This window comes from Protopterus annectens, chromosome 10.part0 (genome assembly GCF_019279795.1).
Source record: "Protopterus annectens isolate FY-2018-M chromosome 10.part0, PAN1.0, whole genome shotgun sequence".
Classification (NCBI taxonomy): Eukaryota; Metazoa; Chordata; order Ceratodontiformes; family Protopteridae; genus Protopterus; species Protopterus annectens.
In genome coordinates, this window is record NC_056744.1 from 1,074,063,549 (window position 1) to 1,074,087,917 (window position 24,369).

Genomic DNA, 24,369 nt, shown 5'->3' on the forward strand with positions numbered 1-24,369 from the left:
CATCTACCTGTGAAAATACATACACAAGGGCTTTTCCTCAGATCTTTGCAGATCCTGGAAGTCATAAAACAATAAAACACTTCCAAGACAATATAGAAAACTTCTCAGCACAGACACTGTGTCTGTTGCTGCACTGAAACTGAAAAATAGCATATTTTTATGGCCCAGCCATAAAATAATTTAATTTCAGCTATTTTTCTGAAGATTTGCAAGTCAACCTTCTGAATTCCAGTTTCCCTTGTTAAAAATATATACATTTAAACAGTTACAAAGTGCCGGTACATTTCTTTCTATTTCAGTAGGGCATGTTGTGGTTACATTTTAAGCACTTTGCAAAAACCTTTTCAACGCACACTTCTGTAACAACTAATACATTTGTAACACAAGTATCTTATAAGAATTATGTTGATATTCACAAATTACATATAATTATTTATAAAATTCTAGGTAGCTGTGCTGGCAGTATCTCCCTTTGTCACAGCCTGTATGATACTGAAAAAAGGAAAGTTTACTTTTTATGATTTAGGCTTTGATTTTTAGTGAGGAAAGTATTGTGATTGTTCCTGTTGTGACAATTGTTTGCACACATATATACTGAAAGGGCATTATACTCAATAACTGCTCTAATGAGTAATAAGTAGAGCGTAACGATTACACCTCTAGATCTGGATACCTTTAGATATAAGCTATGCATTGAAAAAAGAACCTCCTTAAAATAGTAGATACATGGAAATCAAAGGATAGTTCATTGTTAACATGAGTTCTTAGATTCCCTAATTACAACGGGAATTGCACTTGCCAAACTATATGGCTATACATTTCCTGCCATTTAGTTTTAGTCCATGTTTTTTACATTAGTCATTTGTTTGGGGCAGACCCTCTTGGATGATCTTGGTTGTATTCTGGGGAGTTTATGATGATGTTACTCAAGAACTTTTCTGCACTGCAATCCAACCCAATTGTATCTCTATGTATCATGAGCATTTATTAGGAGGACATAGTTAGGAAGTTTCTAGAGGTTATGTGGGGATATGTGAGTTTGGGCATTACTATCTGCCTCTGTCTATCAAAGACATGGGGGGCCAGACACAGCGTGAATTTACAATTTCCCATCCATTGGCTAAGGTTACGCTTAAATAAGGTTAGGGATGGACTCTGCTTAATATGGATGGGAAGCCTGTTCCAGAGCATGGGGATCCCCTGAGACACATATCTGTCTCACCAATATGTCTTATTTATGTCATCTTAAATAGTGTTTCTGATGTTGTTTGTTTTACAGATGTGCAAAAGGTCCTTCAGAGCTGGATCCGAGGATGCCTTGTATGCCAGGCATATATTTCTTTACTGAATGTTTTCTATGTTATACTAAGCCCTTATAGAACTTTAACTACAATGTTTTTATCAAAAACTACTGTGCCACAATGGTTAAGTGCATTTAAATACTTTTGGCATGTTAAGCATAAAACAGCAAACTATTAGATTTCAGAGCTCATCAAATATAACAAACTATATAATTATAAACAATATGTAGGCATTTATATGGGATATCATAATATGAGGAAATATTTTAATCATGTGATTATAGCCTACTGCATATAACAGCTCATTGGGACCTTTTCTGAAAAAAAACGTGTGTGTTTGTGTATAGAAAGATAACCTTATTAATAGAGAGATATATTCTAAAGCAACTGAAAGTAGGAAACAGAAAATTCTGAGTATTACATTTCAGTAGATGACCTGTAATAATAACCTTTGAAGAAACACAGGGAAGCAGCTGCATAAATCAGCCTTTTGAGGCATTTCTGCATGAGGAAATTTAGATGAGCTTGGAAAAAGCACAAGTCAGGTCATATGAAAAGTGAAAATTTTTAACTCTGGGGATTAATGAGATACAGTCAGGAAAGTTTGCAAACTAGTTGTCTCAAGTAGTCCTTATCTATTTTTTAAAAAATATACTTCACTTTTAAAACCAGAATAATAACCAGAGCTAAAGTGCATGACTGAAATATACAAAATATCATATTCTTGCAGTGTGGCATATTAGGCCTCTGAAGCATTCATTTACGTGCTTTCTCATGCAAAGTGATTATCAAAAAATAAAGTGCAACCAAAGAGGAACTCAGTCAACTAATTATTCTCCTTGTTTATGATAATTGTGCAGATCCGTTTGTCGATTAACCTTATACCATCAGTTTGATACTAATTTCATAGAAATCCATTAGGCAGTTTCCCCGTTCCATCATTGTCTTTTTTTTCTGACAGTGATATAAATACTTGACTGCAGACATCATAATGTAGGCCCAGCACATGAAGTGTTCCATTCTGAGTATTTCTTTTATAGCTTTACTCCTACCCTTTCTCTTCATTATTAAAGATGAAGCATGCAACCACTTCAGTGCAGTACATTTCAGATTCATATCCACAGTGTATTCGTGTTTTGGAGAGGGTCATATTAAAATGGCAGAAGATTTAGTCACTACAGCAGGAAGTATGATTCTCTGAATGTTTCATGAGAAAGCCACTTAAGAAAAACATCTGTCCAACTTATTTCTATTTTGGAAAGTTATTAGTTACAAGCAGGGCTTCAGAGAGTTTATTATAAATGGGATGCATTTCTGTAATAAATGTCTAACAAAGCAAAACAGAGCAGCAAAAAACACACATTTTAAAAGGCAAAGCATTTATATTGTATTATTGTATTTCTGGGAAAAGCAATGATTTTTTTTTTGTTGTTGTTGTTGTCCATATTATAGTCATGTGAAACTGACATATAAATCCTGGTTTTGAAACTGGTCAGAATGATGCAATAATTTCACAATAAATAGCACATTAAATTTTATAGGTTCTGAAGCATATTGTTTTGTACTGCAGACATGCACTATTGCAAAAGAAACTTGTTTTAACAGGGCTATGTCTACATCCCCAGTTATTGAAGTGACAGTGTCCCAATGTGATGTTCATTTCCTCCTTACATCCCCTCCAGAGCTGGAGCTGTTAGAGTAATTCTTGGTTCAACCAATCTCTTAGTAAACTTGTACTGAATACAAGTGCTTCTAAAATGGTATCTGCTGCTTACTTTGTCAATTCTTCATTGCCCCAAGAGACCCAGGTTGCCTGAGGGACAGAAGAGTATACCAGTGTATTTGATCAGCTTCTGAAACTGGGTGGGAGGTTCACCTGTGGCATCAAGAAATTTATCTTTTTTTTTCTTTAATAAGAAATATCTTTATTAAATTATCACGACATAGTCATACATTTATATATATGAAAACAAAATATAATGACATAATTTTAGGTGCACATATTATACATCACAAACCATACTGACATAATTTTATTTGCAAACATTATACATCACTTATAATCTATCCAGTCATTGTCATTCAAACATTACATAGCTCATTCAAATCCTGCCTTCTTTTAAACCTCATTCATCCTTTGCATGTATTGTTCCCACAATTCCCATTTTTTCTTATGTAGTTTGCTCCTACCCTTTTCTAATGATCCCGATTTCAGTTGCTTTCTCTCTGTTACTATATTCACTACTTCTAGTAAAGTTGGTTTAGACTTTGATTTCCATTTTCTAGTAATTGCTTTTTTCTGGCATCCACAATAATTAGACTCAGCAAGGTCTTAATATGTCTAGGCAATTCTGATTCTGTATCATAACTCAAAAAATCATTTCCTTAGTTACACCAATTTGCTCACCCAGTATCTCTGACAGAGCAGTCTGCAGGAAATCTTTAAAGTCTGCCAACTCATTACACTCCCAGACAATATGTTCCCTATTACCTCTTTCTTCCCCATCAAACTGAGGAATAATTCTTTGGAGTCTACAAAAATACCCATGTAAACACTTCCAAGCAAATATCCTAAATATTCTAGACTTTGTTGCATATTTAGTAGATGTACATATATCCCCTATTGTTTCTCTGTGAATTGTTTATCCAGTCTCTCTTCCCAATCCTTTCTATCTTCCTCTGATTGATTCTTATAGTTATCATGCAATATTTTGTATGTTCTACTAATTAATTCTTTTTTAACACCAGCTTCAGTTCTAGATTCTACTACAAACTCTAGCAGGGCTTGTCTTTCGCTTAGGATCCCCCTATTTCTTTCTGTTTGTCTATACTCTGATAATAATTCTTGATAGGAAAGACAATCTCTAGCTTACAGTTCAACTAAATTATTGACCTCTTCCCATTCTATTACCTTTCCCTCTCTAATTATTTGCTCCCAATAACTTGGTTCTCTTGCGAGTTTTCTCCAATAACTTCCAGCCCCCTCTTGCTGGCTGGCTGTATATCTAATTGCAGTCATCCCTACCAGCAGAATCTCCTTTCTCCATTCCCGTGTTGGCTTAGTTCTTAGAACACTTTGCTACTTTATGAATATAATATTCTGCATGGTTATTGTTATCCTGCATCCAAAATCTCGGTCTTTCCTAGTTTATGGAGCTTCCCCCTGTTTTATCATCAACCCTTTCCATTTCAGATTATAGGTTTCTGCTTGTGCTATGTATAGGAGCCTTAACTGTGTAGCTCTAAACCATCCCTTCAAATTGGGTAATCCCAAACTTCATTGTTCAATTGGAAGAATCAACTTATCCCACTTGACTATTGCCATCTTCCCCTCCCAGATAAAATCCTTCATCTCTTTATTAATTGCTATCCAAAACTTCTCCTCTGGTTGTTAAAAATATGCCTGACCTGTGCATAAAAATAAAGGCACTAAAAACATTTTTTAACTGCTTTTATCTTGCTATCCATATAACAGAACTTCCAATTTCTCAGTTTTGTATTATCATTTGTTTAGTCTCCACCCACATATCCTTAGCTGCTACACCAGAATCCTGTTTAAGCCATACTTCTAAGTATTTCATTTTATCATGTCCTCCATAAATATGGATATTGCTGAACCAATTCATGTGTGGGTACATAATTTACAGCTATTGCCTTTGTTTTAGGTTTATTAATTTTGTATACCAAAAAGATGTGAAACTGCCTCAAAATGTTTCATCAACACTGAAATGTCCTTTTCTGTTTTTATCATGAATAAAATAATATTGTATGCAAATAAAGCCATCTTTTCTTGGCTACCATACCAATTATATCCTTGAATTTCTGAATCTCTTATTTTCTCTGCCAATGGTTCTAAATATAGTGCAAATAACAAAGGGGAAAGAGGACACCCCTCCCTGGTTCCTCTGCTCAATCAGAAATTATCTAAGAGGAACCCACCCACTTTAATTTTCACCTCTAATCCTTCATATATTCTCTTAATCAACCTTATAATTTTATAAGGGAATGGAAATGCTTCCATTGCCCTGCTCATACATTCCCAGCTTACTCTATTAAATGCTTTCTCTGTATCAAGACCCACCAACAACAGTGGCATTTTCTTACATTCAGCTTCTCTCAGGGTACATCAAGAAACTTATCTGTCAAAAAAGTGAATTGGATAGATGAGTGATGGCTGGACCATCAGGTGTGACTACAGTTTAATGTCCATTAAATCCATATGATGGTATGGTGCTGCTGCTATTTGATGGTGTTCTCTCATTACAGACTGTCAAATAAATTGTTAAAATCATTAGGCTTTTCAAAATGACAGTCAATAACACAGGAAGCTCAGGTTCAAAACGTTTTTACTAGTGTACACCAGGAGGCAAAAAACTATACAAAACAAGTATAGAGTTTTGACTGGCTCTATACAGGAAATAACTTTGTTTTTATAGCATTTACAATCAGCTTTTGCCCACCTTACTGACGTGGTCAGTCACAGGGCATTTACATCACTATAGTCCACAATATTTCATTCATAAGAAGGTGCTGAGGTAATGCTTTTTAAAAACTTTCCCATGAGAATAACACAGCCTTGCAAGGCACCTGGTCAATTACATGTCTTTCTGTAAATGTTGCTCTTTCAAGGTTCCAGGCCTGTACGAATACAATAGTCAGTTCATTTCTTAATACGTTCCTTTGTTTCTCTGTTAAGCAGCTGTACTCTATCTTCGATAGAGCTCACAAGGCCATCCTTCTCGGTGGAAGGAAGAAAGATATACATGCATACATATTTATTTCTCTCTAACCCAGCAGATAATAATTGCTGAAAGACATAAGCCTGCTGAGCTGGCTACTGCCAGGGTCAGAGGTTAACCACACTGCAGCTAAGCTTCAAGCAATTACATGCAAGATCATTTCTACTGCCATGTTGTTAAATAGAATCAAATGCATTACATATTATACTGTTTCTAAACTAGCACTACATATATGTTTAAGTACATATTTTTCTAACATTCTCCCTCCTTTTAATGCTTTTTATTCTATTCAGAAACATAAACAATATTGTTTCATTCCCTAGCCTCTTCCTCTCTGGAACTTTCAACTAGGCAAGTCATTTGTTTTATATTTCAGAAAGAATTTCATTTGGTATTAACAGATTCAACTCCAGGTCTTGGTACATAGTCTCGGTTACAGATACATCAACAAAATCTTTGATTAATCTTTTCATGCAGGAAATTCCACAGTAAACACATGCTCCCATTAGGAGTATACCCACACAAATAGCAATTAAAATGTTCAATAGGATGGAACCCCACCCCCCAAACAGATTCTGGAAAAAGTCCGTCAGTGGGTTTGGGCCTGGTTTAGTCATTGCTGATACTTGCTGAATTACCTCTAGGTGATTATTTGTCTCGTGACGATTCTCAGGGATAAAAGCACAGCATTCTTCTTCGTGTACCACCTCTTGCCGCTAGGGTGAAGTAAAGAGCCATTCGATTTTGTAGCACAACAGTTCTCATTGCATTCAGTTCATCAGTCACCAATTCTAGGGTGGAAAAGGTTGCATTACTCTTTACTTCAAGAAATCTTGACAGCTTCCTCAGCTCCCAGATCGATTTGACTGCTCCATAGGCTGGTAGTATTCCTGCCCAGGATATAACACTGTTGCCCAAGTCCATATGAGTCAATTTACTTTTGTCTTTTACTGAATTATGGTCTTTCCAACCAGCTTCGATCTTCCCAACTGGACTCACAGGTTTCTTAACTGGACCTTCAGATTTTCGAGCTGTTTCCCTTATATTTCGCATCTTACCCAAAGGTAATTCTGCAGTATGTCTTATTGCTGGAACCAGATAACCCAAAAAACAACTGCCGGACCAGTTCTCAGGTAACCATTCATATGCCTTTTTTCCACAAATAAAATCATTACTTTGGTACTAATACGTGTTATCCCTGCATGAAACATTTTCCTATCTTTAATAGACAATTGTTTAGTTAAGACTGGATTGTCACGTACTGCATTTAATGTAGTTTTCATTGAACTCCGATATGAATCATAGTTAGTATTACAAACAGTACCCCCACTTCTGACTTTAATGTAACATTTAAAAGACATTGTTATATTACAATTACTCCAGCCCACCTGGAGGGTATCACTTTTGTAGAAACATACAACTCCTTTTTGTGTGACAGGTAAAAATAAAGCTATTTTGTCCTGTGATCTCACAGTTCCTGTATCAAAAACAAATTTTCCCAAGTCTCATTTATCCCCAGAGGGACAATGGACATTAACAGTCTTTTATATGCTGTTGGTATAGCTGTACAAACCCAGCAATTTGAAATGTTCATAGTCTCTGCATACACACGTTTCATGGACAAGTATGTGTTAAAATTTGGATGCCAGTCGTGTGGTTGAGTGCAGGAAAAAACCACAATAAGAGAAAAATTGTCACACTTATAGTCAACAAATGCACAGCCAACAAAATAATTATGCAATAGTTCTGGGGTTGCTCTGCTTTTCTATTTGCTTTACTCTTGGCCATTTTGCCCTTGTGTATCAGTCACAAAGTTCTTATCAAATTGAAAGTTCTTTACCGGTTTGTTCTGTCTTTCATCTGAAAAAGAGTTAAACTGCAAAACAGATTTATTCATTAACAGTTTCTTTATATAATTAGCTAATGAACTGTCAGCCTCCTGCCCTGCAGGCATGAGAGCTTTCCACTGAGGCACATAATATACTCTCCCAAAAAACATTTTAGAGGGAGTCAAACCCTTTACATTTATTTAGTTCTATGAAATCCATACAAATAGTGTGGAATGGGTATGGTGGTATAGGAAAACTTCCTTGCTTGTTTTTAAATGCTCCTTGTGCATGGTGCTTGTTACAAGTATGACAAGCTGCACAAAATGTTGTTGTATAATTTATGTATCCATATGTTTGGAATATTCTATTTACTAACTGTACCATCCCCCCTGTAGAGACATGGCTCTGCCCATGGCTCAACAAAGCTGCATATCTAAATAAATTAGACGGCAATATTGTTTTTTTCCTTTGGAAATGTACAGTCCATTCTCAAAAATTGCACCTTGTTTTACCCATTTTTGTTTTTCTGCTTTTGTAGTAAGCATTTGCATTGTTTTTAACATGTCTAAATCTAAAATCTCAGAGGGTTGTAATTCCTCATTCAAAAATAAAGTTTCTGAGTCTGAGGCTGCTTGCTTTGCAGCTGCATCAGCTCGTGCATTACCTTTTGAAATCTTTTCCTGTTGTTTTGTATGAGCTACACATTTACAAATAGCTACTTTGGTAGGTAACTGAATAGATTCTAATAGCTCAAAAATAAATTGCGCATGATTAATAGGTTTTCCACTGGATGTAATCATTCCTCTATTTTTTCATTATTGTGCAAATACATGTACTGTAGAAAAAGCATACTGACTATCAGTATATATGTTCACTTTCTTGCCTTCTGCTAAAGTACATGCTCTTGTCAAAGCTACCAGTTCTGCTGCTTGAGCATACAAGTTGTGTGGCAAAGTTTGTGCTTCTAAAATTTCAGTGTCTGTAACTACTGCATACCCCACCAGATTCTTCCCTGTAGGACCCCTTCTGCATGAGCCATCCACGTAATATGTCACCTCAGCATCATTCAAGGGCATATCTGTAAGATCTTGTCTAGATAAAGCTAACTGTTCAATTTCCTGCAGGCAGCTGTGTGGTGTGCCCACCGCAGGAGTTGGAAGTAATGTCATACATCGTTCAATTGTCATATGAGGTTGGCTCAGCAGTATAGTTATACATGAAAGATGTCTAGCAGGAGAAAGGTATGCAACTTTTTCTTGTAGCAGAATTATTGCAACTGCATGAGGCACTCTCAATGTGAAAGGGTGGAATAACACCACTGAGGCCGAAGCCTGCACTGCCATTGCTGCTGCAACTACTGCTTGTACACAGTGAGGCAAAGATTGCACCACTGGGTCTAACTGTGATGAATAGTAAGCTATGGGGCATTGCTTATCCCCATGTTGTTGCTTTAATACTGATGTCATGTACCCTTGCTTACAATCTACGGTCTGAAAGAACCGTTTGTGATAATTTGGAAGTCCTAAAACTAATGAAGAAGCTATTAACTGCTTCAACCTACAGAAAGCCATTTCTGCTTTTGTTCTCCATTGTAAAATAATTTGGTACCCAACTCCAACAAAAATTAGTTGTACCTAAGAAAGACATTATTTCTTTCTTAGTTGTTGGTTTGGGTGCTTGCAAAATTGCTGTTTTTTTTTTTTTTCCTTTATCTAGTATTCTACCTTTATTGGATATCACATATCCCAGGTATCTAACCTGTTTTTTCCAAAGTTGTAATTTACTTTTGTTTACTTTGTGTCCTTGTATTGCTAAAAATTTTAATAATGCTACAGTATCCACCCTGCACTGCTGCTGGGTGCTGCTAGCAAGATGTCATTTACATAAAGTAGAATTTGACTACCTTCCGGTGGGGTAAACCCTGCCAGGTTGCTAGCTATTTTTTTGTGCAAATATTATTGGGCTCTCACAATATCCCTGTGGTAGTCGAGTATATGTATACCTCTTACCATGAAATGTAAATGCAAACCAATATTGACTATCAGGATGTATAGGTATTGAAAAGAAAGCATTGCTAATATTTACCACAGGGAAATACTTCTGTTGCGGTCTCAAATCATTCAACAAGGTATGTGGGTCTGGCACCGTAGGTGCTCTAGGTATTACTGCATTATTTACAGCTTGTAAATCTTGTACCATCCACCATTCCCCGTTTGCTTTTTTAACAGGAAATAGGGGTGTATCACATGGTGAATCAAGGGATTCTACCAGTACTCCTTTTTTGAGTAATGCTGCTATTATAGGCTTAATTCCTACTTCTGCATCTTTTTTCAAAAGGTATTGTCTTTTCTGTGGTCTAAAAGCTGACTTTGGGGTAATTGGAACTGGTCCTGCTGTTTGAATAAGCCCTACATCTAACTTGCCTGTTGACCACAGAGTTGTTGGAATTTTACACAAGGCCTCTTCTTTTCTTTTAATAAAATGCTAATCAGCTGTCCTCACTAGATTGCAAGTGTACAGCTGTATGTGTCTGTGTCAACCAATTCAGTTTTGTTTTTGTATCCCTTGTCCTGACAGTTCTAAATCAGTCTGTTTTCCCATTTTGTTACCTTTTTCTAAGTCTGCCCATTTAACACTTTTGTTTTTGTCAAGCTGACATGTGGCAGTCTATTGGACTTATACAATTTCATGAATTCCTGAGGTAATGAACAGCTTACTACACTGTTTTCCTCAGTATCCCAATATAAAGTTCGTAATATTAATCTGTCAGCAGGATTTTTGAACAATTCTTGCTCATATTCCTTATCAGGTCCTGGTGTGCTACAGTAGTATAGAGTACAATGTAACAAATGCTGCTGATCAGTGTCAAGGGAGGGTACCTTACTGATGGCTACGTTCATCAGTTATTTGGTTACTGCCCCTGGACCAGTAACTAGGTCCTGGCTGTACCAATAATAGGCTTCACCCTCTGATCACACCACAAAAGCATCCATTTGTCTTTGTGCCTCCATACCCTGCATGGTGGGAACTACTGATATGCCAAATATCTGCACAAGGTCTCTTCCCAGTAAGTTTACTGGATATTTTGCAGAAACTACAATTTTACTTGTCTGAGTCATACCTGAAACAGGGTCAGTTATTGCTATATTATGGGAGAGTGGTTCCCTGTATAGTTGTCCATTTGCTGCTTTTACTAATATATAATCAGGTGATTCAGAATGTTCTGGTAACTTGGAGGGGTGTATCAAAGTCCGTGACGCTCCTGAGTCACACAGGAATTTGACTTCCCTTCCCTCCACCAGAAGTGTCACTTCTGGTTTTGTATCTGCTAGGTAGAGCTCCAGGCTCAACAATGCTAAATCTAAAATTTCATTTCCATTTTTATCCTCTACATCTGTTTGTACTTCCTGTATTCCCTCTACTACATTCACATTTTCTTTTTGTTTATCAACCTTTCCTGATGATTTTTGGTTGTTATCACTATCATATAGTCAGTCCTCATCTCCTTTATCTTCTGTCATTGCTTTCTTATTTTATTTACAGTCCCTAGCTAGATGCCCTTTTTACCTGACTGTAATACAAATACTTCAGCTCCGTCTTCAGCAGTGAAGACTTGTGCCTTTTTTTTTTTCTTTTCACTATTAAAGTGTCTTTCAGCATGTCTAGCATACTCAAGTAAGGCTTGCAGCCTGCTTGTTCGGTGATCTATCATATGCTTTGTAATAAAGCTACTGATAGAGGCAATGCAACCTTTAAAATGCATTTTTTAATTGTTGTTTAAAGCATTCTAATAATCTAGCATAATATCCATCTATTGTCTCATTTTCCTGTTGTATGCATTGATTAATGCAAGTTCAGTCTGCTTTAAGTTTTCATTTCTCAGAGATTCTGTCTATCAGACCTTTCACTATGTTGTCTAAAAAAATGTTTTTGAATTTCTAAGCTTCTGTTTTTCTACAATTTGCTTCCTCAATCCACCTGTGCGCTTGAGGTATGCCTAGTTGGTGCTGCTTTTTTGCCTGACCTCCTGCATCAGATTTAAGCTGTTTAAGGAGTTTAACTAGTGAAAGTTTATCTAGTTTATTATCAAATTCATATTTGTTAACACATTTTGTATAATATCTCACATTATCTGCTCGCTGCAATTGCATATACTTCACATTATCCGTTAGGGGCGGATCTCGTGATCTCTCAGTGCACTGATTTTCCATGTCTTAAAAAAGACTGTTACGTAACCCTTCTCTTGTACCACGTGGTATCTTCTTCCCTGTATCCACAGTAGTGTCTAGAATGACTGTTTACTTTGCTCTGTTTTTCCCCTGATCTATGACCAAATATACAGTACTTCAATTCATTCTCGACCTGCTATAACAACAGTACACTGTAACCTGGTCCCTGATCTAAAACAAAGACAAAGAGGGAAATTCTTCTTACCTGAGCCTCCCGTTTATGACTGCATATTTTTCTTCTTGGGGTCCAGTTTTCCGCTCTTCAGCCACAGATCAGAAAGTGGACAGCTTCTTTACACACAACAATTCAGTCGGAGGTCTTTTCACTTTAAGAAGAACCATTTTGGCAGCTTCTCCTGCGCAGATTTATTACCACCCATGCACTCTGACCTGTAACTTACCAAGGGAATTCCGGCTAAGAAGGACCAAAATGTCAAATAAATTGTTAAAATCAGACTGTAAAAATCATTAGGCTTTTCAAAATGACAGTCAATAACACAGGAAGCTCAGGTTCAAAACGTTTTTACTAGTGTACACCAGGAGGCAAAAAACTATACAAAACAAGTATAGAGTTTTGACTGGCTCTATACAGGAAATAACTTTGTTTTTATAGCATTTACAATCAGCTTTTGCCCACCTTACTGACGTGATCAGTCACAGGGCATTTACATCACTATAGTCCACAATATTTCATTGATAAGAAGGTGCTGAGGTAATGCTTTTAAAACTTTCCCATGAGAATAACACAGCCTTGCAAGGCACCTGGTCAATTACAATGTCTTTCTGTAAATGTTGCTCTTTCAAGGTTCCAGGCCTGTCTGAATACAATAGTCAGTTCATTTCTTAATCGTTCCTTTGTTTCTCTGGTAGCAGCTGTACTCTATCTTGATAGAGCTCACAAGGCCATCCTTCTCGGTGGAAGGAAGAAAGATATACATGCATACATATTTATTTCTCTCTAACCCAGCAGATAATAATTGCTGAAAGACATAAGCCTGCTGAGCTGGCTACTGCCAGGGTCAGAGGTTAACCACACTGCAGCTAAGCTTCAAGCAATTACATGCAAGATCATTTCTACTGCCATATTGTTAAATAGAATCAAATGCATTACATATTATACTGTTTCTAAACTAGCACTACATATATGTTTAAGTACATATTTTTCTAACACAGACAAACAATTTTGTCCCAGTCATGATTTCTGGTGCTACGGCTGTACACAGCACCCTATCGGCTAATCACATTCTAATTGTCCTGATTCCTTATAATGGGGTTTATACAGATTTCTAGTGTAGCAGTTAAGGCATTCATATAGAAACTTGGAGACTGTGATTTCAATCCCATCATCTTCTACTACTGAATGTAAGACATTGAACACAGCGCCTTAGTTCCATATACTCCGCTGCCTCTGCTACTAAAGGAAATGGAGTATTCCATTGGGATGATTCAGTTAACAGAATAAACCGAAGGGCAACACAAGCTGTAGTCCTGTGGAGAAATCCTAATACCCAAGAAATATACAATAAACTAAAACCCTGAAATCTTCTGGAACTTTAAACAAACACACACACACATTTACAGGCCCAGGCACAAACAGGTCTTACTGCAGCCCTTAAAATTACAGCAAGCACAATGTATGTGCGTATTTGCACATTACACTACATTTACACGAAACACAAGTACACACACGTGTGTGTGTGTGTGTGTGTGTGTGTGTGTGTGTGTGTGTGTGTGTGTGTGTGTGTGTGTGTGTGTGTGTGTGTATACATCGTACTTGCAAGTACAATTAATTGCAATTCAAAATCCTGCACAATAGCACAAAACAATTGTTTTTACAGGAGGCTATGATCTCCCTTGTATCACCCACGTTGGAGGATCTGCTACCACACCTCTGAATTTTCTGTACTTACCTTCTCTGAGGTTGCAGAAGGTAAGAAACTGAGAGAAAAGGAAACATTCACCCTTTCCTTTTTAATTAACAGCAGTGCTCTCTGTCTCTCTCTCTTACACACACACACACACACACACACACACACACACACACACACACACACACACACACACACACACTAGAGGGTATTATTGAGATTAGAGAATGGTCTATCTGTTAAATAGTTTTTATTTATTTTTTTATTACTACATATATTTTTATATTTTTGATGTAAAATAGTTCCTCCACCTAATCTTTCAAACCTTCTGTATTATATGTACTTGACCTTGGAGGAAGTATTTGCATCCAAAATTTAATTTATGTAAGTATTTAATGTCTACACAAGGGTCTACTTTGTTTTATCGAAGTTTCAAAACTTCAAAACCCATATGGCTGAGACCATATGATCAAAGTTTTGAAACTTTGACACTATAACAAAAACTGTAAAAGAACATAAAAAAGGTTACCCTCACGTTTTTGCAGGGGGGTAAACTCCCTGTACCCCCACACCTGCTACTGATTAGATATACCAACTCCAAGATCACACTACAGAGATGAAAACTGTAAATGTGGAGGAAGCTAAAAACGAAGCAAAACTGTTAAACTGAAAAGCCATAAAGTGAACCGTGAAAGACTGGTTTATTGAATAAAACAAAACAAAATAAGTCCATAAAAACAACAAAGTACTAAGCGCTTTGACCCAACAACTTCAGGGCATCATCAGAGTACTAAATGCACAATAACATATTCATCCCTTATATACATTCCTTAATTAGTTGATTGAATCAATTAAATACTGTTAAATAACCTTAACAAATTAATGTGAATCATAAGTTAAAACTATATATATGTGTAAAATTTCTAAATAGCAATTTATTACACTACTGTGTGGGGAAAAAAAAAAATTTAAAACAAGAACACTACACAGTGGATGTTCATATTTTTTTCAATAAACCAGTCTTTCACAGTTCACTGTGTGGCTTTTCAGTAAAACTGTAAATGTCCCATTGCGCTTTGTATGGCGATCTCAATGCAAAGTGTTAGAAGTTTCAAAACTTTGATCATATGGTATCGGCCACATGGGTTTCTAAGTTTTTAAACTTTGATAAAACAAAGTAGACCCCTGCCCCCCCACGCACACACACACGCACACACCGTTCAGAATCACATACAGACAGACCCACAGACAAATACATAGAAACTCATACATATTCAGAGGCATAAACAGGAAGAGAGACAGACACACAGTCACATACACACAAACAAATAAAGATAGAAATACAAACACACAACATGCACTTTGATGGGTCTCATAAAAATTACTCTTGAAAAACTCCCCGATAACAGACTGCCTGTTGCAGTCAGCGCCTGTCTATCTTTTTCTTTCTCTCTCAGTCTCAGTTTATCTCTCATACACAAGCACACACTCACATGCACTGACACATATATATTTTTTTTACTTTACAATTTTAATTTTACGATCACTAAACAGCAAAGCAATGTCTAGCAATCATGCAAAATGGCAACTGGTTGCTTCTTAACTTTTTGAGTTTACTCCATATTTGCTGATTAATGCATGAGTGTCATAATTATTTTTTTTAAAAGTTCCCTAGTATTGGACTGCCTGTAGCAATCAACTCTGTGTCTCTCTCTGTCTTTCAATTTCTCAGTTTCTCCCACACATGCAAACACACATTCACATGCACAGAAAAAAAAAAAAAACATGTTTTAGTCTTTACACACACACATATATATATATATATATATATATATATATATATATATATATATATATATATAGACACACACACACAAATAGGTGTATATATATATATATATATATATATATATATATATATGTGTATATATATATATATATATATATATATATATATATATTTATATGTCAGATGATCGAGTTTTCAGAAAATCAAAATTCCTACGGATGAGACCGTATGATCGAGTTTCTGAAAACTCAAACATCAAAAATACTTTCTCTCTCTGTTACCCAACTAGACTCTGTAAAACGTTTAAATATGCACTAAAAGAACACTATCTCAATAACCTTGTCTGTTCTTGTAGTCACATGATTAAACAACTTTAAACGTTTTCACCACTATATAATACAAATACTTTTACTAACTTGATATAGTTGCATTTTCCACTATCTGTATGCGTATCCAGTCTCTCTTGCTTTCTTTATTTCTGAGTCTCACTAAATAGAATTGATTAGGCATGGTGGTATGGCGGTAGCATTGCTACCTCACAGCAAGAGGTTCTCCCGTTCGATTCTCGGCTGGGCTTGGGAGTGACTTCTGTGTGGAGTCTGCATGTCCTCCCCGTGGTTGGGTAGCATTCGAAAGACATGCGTGCGTAAATGGGCATGCCTTCGTTGAAGGTTGGGCATTGAGCTGGCACCTTGGCATTTCATAAAAATCTACTGCCAATCATTAGCGGACCGGAGTTCTGCTGTGCCGAAAGACAAACAACAACAACTAAATAGAATTGATTAAACAGTATTTTTACATATGAGAACATGCAAACAGAATTACAAAAATTTAACACACTAGGTTTATTTTCTTACATTGTATACCTCTATATAATGTATTTGTCTTTGTATATCTACTTCAATTTGTATTATGCAAATATTTTCTTGACTATCAAACTTAATCTGATGTTATGTAAAAATTTCTGTGACTGTATGGAGCTTTTCTCCCAGGGCCTCCACTGAAAATGGGTCATTGGGCTCAGTGGACTTTCCCGGTCAACAAATGTCAATACATACATAAATAAATAAACACAAAAATCTATTTTTTTTACATTTAGAGCAAGCCCCCCTGCACCCCTCACATCCCCTGCAAATTATATATACTAACTCCGAGATCACACTACAGTGAAGAAAAGGGTAAATTTCCAGATCCTGTCTGTACTGCAATCTCCATTCAAAAACTTTGAGTTTTCAAAAACTCAGTCATATGGTCTCGGGTCTCGACCATATGAATTTTTAGTTTCTGAAAACTCGATCAGCTGATAGGGATCCCTATATAAATATATACCTCAGTCATAGTCTCCAGAGAGGAATGATATGCAGCAGTAGAAAAGGAATGTCTAGCCATAGTGTGCGCATTGCAGAAACTTCAGCCTTATCTGTATGGAAGGAGATTCACTGTAGTTACAGACCACAATCCCTTAACATGGTCTCATCGAGCCAGCTAGCAAAATGCCAAGTTACTAAAGTGGAACGTAGGCTTGCAAGCATATATGACAGTGCAGCACCGCAGCTGGGTTAGCAATGGCAATGCAGATGGGCTCTCAAGACAGGGAATGGGGTAAGGTATTCCTAGATAGGTTCACCCTCTCAAGCAATGTTTCACAAGGATCACTTTAAAAACTAGCTTGAGTTTTCGTGGAGGGGAGAAATGTGATAGTGCCAGCCCAGCTATCTGGAATGTTGTGGATAATCATATGTCATTTGTGAATATTAATATGTTTCATATGCTTGTCTTACAAAAGTAAGAGAACTGTATGTTATGTACTGAACTTTAAGAATGTAACCATAGTGTACCCTACTGGAAAAGAACAGAAATATATATAAACTATATACCTGTGCAAATGTATGTTTTAATAGTAGAAGCTGCAACATACAGAGTTAGCTTGCAAAACTTCAATAAAATAAGTTGGAATACGACTGTGTTATCTCTCAGTAAGCAGACAATTTCTAGAGCTAGAGGTTTTCCTGTTGTCTTGAAACAGAAATAATTATGAGGTTTCAAATGTAAAAGTGTTTTTATTGCTCTATGACTTCCTAGCAGCTGCACACTTCTGAGAGATATGTATTTTTGACACAGAGGTGTTAAATTCTAAGCATCTGTTTAGCTTGGGAACTGAAGTCATGTGACAAAGAGTGATGTCATCCAAGCTAACCCAGCAGTAATGTTGATTATTAATTTAAGAACTCTCTCATAGAAAGAGTGTGCATTTTGTATCTTGTCTTGGACCTAGAAACATCCATTCAGCACTTCTGCCTCCGTGTTGTCTGTAAGTAGGTCTAGTGTACAGTAATATTTCTTAGATATAGATAGGAATATAGTAAAGATTAGCTTAGATGATTTCTGTATTTCCTGTGATTCTGAATTCTGTAGTCACTGTGTCAATTGAGAATTGTCCTTTTTTATTATTTATTATTAAATATATTTAAACCTTTCTTTGTGGCTGATATTTGTGAGACATATTTAAGCTTTTAGAGTCCTTGCATATGTTTTTGGTGACACTCTACAGGCCACTCCTAAATAGCCTTGGTCTTGGTCACACTTACCATTTGGATAATAGTAACATTACACAGTAGGATTGGTCACCCTTTGTAAGGGCCTTTATAGTAGCTGATAAGCAGTGGTTGGTGGCAGTGATAACTACCTTATAGTCTGAGCAAAAGAGGGCATAGCTAGTAAACTTATGCCAGCCTTCCCCAGGAGTGTCTGTGAGTTTGTATATAAATAAAATCTCAAAGTGTGTGTGCGTGTGTGTGTGTGTGTGTGCGTGCGTGTGTGTGTGTGTATGTGAGCTACTTGGGTAGGGACAGGAAGCACTGGTTGGACAGAGAGGGTGCTGGAGGTTTTGGCTTTACCACTTGGCTGAGATCTTAACCCTATAGCTGTGCCAGTGGGGAGTCTTATTGAGGATCTGGAGAAAGAGGCAGAAACCAGCCCCAGACTGACTGAGATCTCTGTGTGCTCTTAAGGGAAATTGTACTTTACTGTCTGTGTACTTGTCATCCTCTCATTGTGTAGATCCCTCACTGTTGCCAGTGATGAGGACTGAGGCCCCTTGATTACTGGGCCAGTGCAGGGGCATCACATTCTGCATCACCATTTTGATTAATGCAGTAATCTTCTGTTGCATCTTTTTAGTAGCAGATTTTGGTTCCAATTTTTATATTGCTATTAATTCTCTCTTTTATACTGTACTGAGAATCATGTGACAGACATTGGCTATTTGCAGTACTGAAAATGTCTTCATTAGGTTCTATTAAATTCACATTATCATCTCCCATATTGTCAAAAGAGTCGTAAACAAAGAAAATATTAGAGTTGGGGTTGGGTTGAAATCGATGATTATGTACTTTTTGGCTTTAAAACTCCATGCACACATTCATACTTACAATAGGTACTTAAAACGCATTTATTGTGCTTAAAATGTCTATACCATGGTTAAAAGAATCAAGATTCGAAGGTTAAACATTTTAGAGATTAGGTGAGAGAAAGTCTAGTGTAGTATAATCCTCTGGGCTTTGAGATCCTATGTTTTTCTGTGCTTAAAATAATCTTATTGGAATTTATTTATTTGTTTTTTATTGGCATTTGATTACCAGATTAATCTGACTGGGCCTAAAAAGACCCTTTTTCAGTACAGGCCCTGTGAGAAAAGTTCCAGTACAAAATACAATTTACAATTAATTATTTACTCAATTAATTATTCCAATTGTTAAGAGCTAGAAAACAATACAGAGTCACAAAAGATAACAGTACAAAGTGTAAAAGTAAGAAATACATTATATAATGATGTGCAATATAAAATACTGAGAAAGGAAAAGGAAAAAAATTGATTAGAGGCAGTGAGTGTTATATGTGAGAATAGGAGGAGAATGAAGGATGGTAGAGTACATTAAGGATGTCTTGTGAAAAAGTACCGAGGAGACATGATATGAGAAGAGGAAATGGAAAGTTGAATTCATGTGATATTTTACCTTTGATTTTGATTGAAAACAGTGGTTTGTGAGTTCTAACTGTTCAGATGGGTTAAGCTAAATTGATTTAACCAGGAAATAAGCAGGAGCATGACCATTTGCTCAGCAGATACTGCTTTAGGTAAGTTTTAAATTCTAGAATCTTCTTGAAATTATACATGTTCAGTTGCGTACTAGATTTATCACATAACCAGGCTACTTATGATGCATGCTGAGTGTAGTGTGCAGGGTGGTACTGTAATCATCACATGCACCGGTAGTTTCCAATGGTTCAAAATAAAATCTCTACATGTGTTGAGAATGTGAGTGGTTAAGAGTATAAAGATCTGAAGAAAAATTGCAATTCTTTCTAGTTAAGGGACATTTGAATACTTTGGGTATTAATAAAGCAGTATCCTTATGATGGCAAAAATAAATTACACAGAAGGAATAGAGTTAGGGCCTTTTATTAAATGGAAGTTCTTGCATGTTAAATTGGAACAAGTTTATAACTACCAAGTTCTTAATATTAGGGATTGCTTTCAGTCTGACAAGTTTTTTCAGATCAAAATGGTGAACAGAGAACATCTGGTCTGAGGAATTTGAGCCAGGTTGTCAAGTCCACTAATTCTGAGTATTACAGCTACATCTCTGAAATAAGGCTCAGGAACCCAAAGAGAGAGTGGGGTTGCCCTACAAATGCAGGCTGTGCTTGCCTCTGAGTTGAAGTAGAGATTGAATTGAGTTGTAAATGAGCTAAAGGAAAGCAAACCATACTAAACCAATCATGAGAGAAGCTAATTACTATTTCCAAAAAACTTAAAATGTAAAAGTATATTTAATATACTTCTAGAAACTCTAAATATATATTAAGGTATGCAAAATAACATACAAAGAATAAACCTAACTAAAAATAAAGACTATAATTAAAATTAAAACACAGACTCCTACTTCAATAAAACAAAAAAATATATTTCTATATTTTTAGAAATTCTAACTAGCCATTAATACTTGAGAACTAAAATGTATAGAATAACCCTATATAAATAAAAACAACTGTTGAAGTTAAAATGAATCAGTAGTAATTTGCTTGCCAGCTTATCAATTGGATTGCATACTACCATTTGGAGGTAGTTTGCACCAGACTGTAATGTTATGAAACCAGGTTAGTTAACAGTAATTATTTTTCCTTGACAGTATCCCCATTTAGAGCCTGATCAGGATAGATGTTTGTACAGTTCTGAGCTGTAAGTAGAAAGAGGTGCAATTTCTTCAGCTGAAGTATGTTTTTGATGGAACATGAGATGTTCAGACTCGTTCCATTGTATGCATAAAATTGAATATGACACTCCAATTCTTTTTTTTCTCTAAAAATGCATTAATGTCTCCTTCTATAGGGGAGGCTTCTATAGAAATAGCTACATGAAATGTGAACAGTGAGTGACCCATGTTGTCCCTTGAACAGTGAGTGACCCATGCTGTCCATGAAATGCTTTGCCAGTGGAGTTTTACTGATGCTAGGTATGATGTCAAATAAATGCTGGGTAACATTTTTTAGCATGTTCTGAGTTTTTAAAATGTATAAACTGCCAAAGGACTGCACTATGTGAATAATATTACTACTATTACAGTCACTCATGAGTATACTAGGATAGGATTTTTTTATTGTGGGTTTTTTTAATTGGTCAAGTCTACTCATTAGCTCACAAAATTTGCAATCTGTGGGGACCATACCTGAAAGTTCCATTATTGTCAGTGTTTGTGAAGGGTTTGTTTATTTCAAGGAAATTGTAAATGCTTTTACCTTTCCAAAACATACATATTGGTTCTTTGTCCAGAATCTTCCTTGGTGGATTGTTTCCCCTTATAATTGACCAGTTTTCTTTGATCACTGTCTTGGTTTCCTGCTTGTCTCTAGTAAACAGAAAGGCAATGCTTATTTTTAGTACCTCTTTTTAGGGTCAGAGTACAGGCTGATGAAAACTATGTTTATTCTTCATGGGAGTTCATAAATGGAGATGTCTTCTTTTGTTTTAAGATCGTTTACTTGCCCTAGTATATGGTCAGGAGTTTTCTGTTCATAAACTCCTTCCTTTAGGTCTTTCTGGCGGTTATTTACATTACATAAAATTTCTCAAGATCATTTGTAACTCTGATAATATGCATTCCTTGGGCTGTAACATTTTGGGTGTGCATGTTGGAGTCAAGCAAAACAAGATTCATCCTGGTGGGCTTTCTGTATAGAGTGTTGATGAGTGAACCTGTTTTCTGTTCCCTGTAAACAGTGAGATCAAGGAAATTTAATTTTTCTTTGTTATAGTGAATTGTGAAACATAGTAAATTAGTTGAATTGCTGATGTTCTGATAAAACTTTTCAAGGTTTTCCACTGCCTTTTGCTACACAATGAAGATGTCATCAATAAATATTAGCTATCACTTGATCATATCCTTAAATTTGGATTGGTAAATATTTTCTTTTTCCCACTTGGTGAAAACATTACTGGCCATGCTGGTAACCACAGCAGCAGCTATGGCAATGGCCCTCAAGTTTATAGAATTTCTGGATAAATTTGAAAAAGCTGTTATTTAATAGAAGTTCCAAAAATGTGGTAAAGACTAATTTCATCTAGTGTGGTGTTCACTTCCCTTTCCATTCCCCCTTTTACACCAGGTATGCAGTGGTCATGGAGTGAAATGGTATATAGGGTTCCATGTCAGTGGTCACCAAAAGAATGTCTGGTGATATATTGATGTCCTTAATTTTTCACAGAAAGCCCAACATGTTCAGGATAAAAGATTTTATTTTAATTTGGTAAACCAGAGCTATGAAAATTGATTCCATGGCTGACACTTATCCTGCTATGATGAACCTGTAAAGGGGGGAGAGGGGATAATGTGATTATTTAACTCTGTAATCTTAAAAACTTTAGGGATGCACATGGGTGAGGGATAAGAAAGAACCCATGGAGGCTGTTACTGATTAGGTCATTTTCATTAAGGAGGGTAGTTTGTTGTGGATATCCTTGTAAGAGTCAAGCACTGAGTTAAGATTATTTTGCTATAAAACTCTTGGTTTCCAAGTATCAATTAAATTTTATGATTATTGGTCTCTGTGTAAGAAGCATGCCACCATCTTTGTCTGCCTTCATTATTTTTCTTGTTTTGTCGTTGCTTAGTTGCTAAGGTTCAATAGTGCCTCAATGTTTGCACTGCTCATGTATTACAGTTTCTTCATGCTTGTTTTTTATTTATTTATTTTTTGTTGTTATGGATATCATCCTTGCATTTACATTTACATTCAAAGGTGTTGAGTTTGGGGTGTATGAGAGGGGAAAAGTCCTGTGCTTTTTTACACTTTTTTCTCTGCATACTGGTGTTTTGAAGTTGGATTAGGGTCCTCATTCCAGAAACAACTGATCACATTTTACTGCTGCACAATACAATGCAACAGCTCTACTTTTTTTACTAAGGAGTTTCATTTTTGATGTATTGTCAATTTCCATTGTTTGACCTCTTTTTATGATTTGTGCTGTCACTAATTTCAGCTGTCATTTTCTACTATCTCATTCTTTCTTTACCAAGTTAAAGCTCTTATGCCTCTGCCCATCTGTCTCTTTCTCTAAGAGGCCACTGTCTCTTCCCCTTTCTGCTTTTCTGCCATAGGCCATTTATTTTTACATGAAGGTACTGTGGCTTCATCCATTTCAGGAATGTGTGTAAGACCCTCATCCCGACTGTCAAATAACCCCCAGCTGTCTTTAGGGTGCACTATACTTCCCCCCTCTCTTTCCTTATATAAAATATAGACATATATGCACACACACACACACACACACACACACACACACACACACACACACACACACACACACACACACACACACACTAGTAATAGTATAGAGGCTTTAAAAGCTTGTGTTAGTTACAGTAATAATTTCACAGTAAGCAAACCAGTGATATTAGATGTTATTTTATTTAAAAAAAATTGACCTGTTGTTCTGCCTTTCTCATCCTCTGTAAACCTTTTTAAAACACTTCCATGAATCATAACAAGCACAGATTCAGGAAGTGGTTTGCCTGTCTTTGCTTGAAACAGGTGTTCCCTTTTACTTTCATTATCTCCCCTGTCTTTGTTTCATGGAGAGGCTTAATGAACACCAGATGAGTACAGTTTAGTAAAAGAGAAATATTGACTCCCCATGTAGTTCCTTAATATACATAAATCTTCACCATAATCCATTTTTCCCTTTGCCTCCAATCAAAAAAGTCCCAAGATGTGGTGTTTCTCACCATAAGAATTGTCATAGGGCACCAGTTTATGTAGACAAAGTTTTACTTGACCTCTTCTTACTGTTTTCATTCTATCTGAGATGAGGTATTCAAAAATAACAAAATGATCAAATAGCAGCAGCAGTCTAGGACCCCCTAGTAATGTGGGAGAAGATGAAAACCTGGATTATTAGGGTCACTGTCCTGTTTGTTTGTGAGGCTGCACAGATCTATGTCAGTTTATTGAGCAACCACATTGTCAAAACCCATATGATTGAGACCATATAGTTGATAATGCAGTTAATGTAAAAACTGACATCCCCCTGCAAACAAAACAAACAAACCCCCCA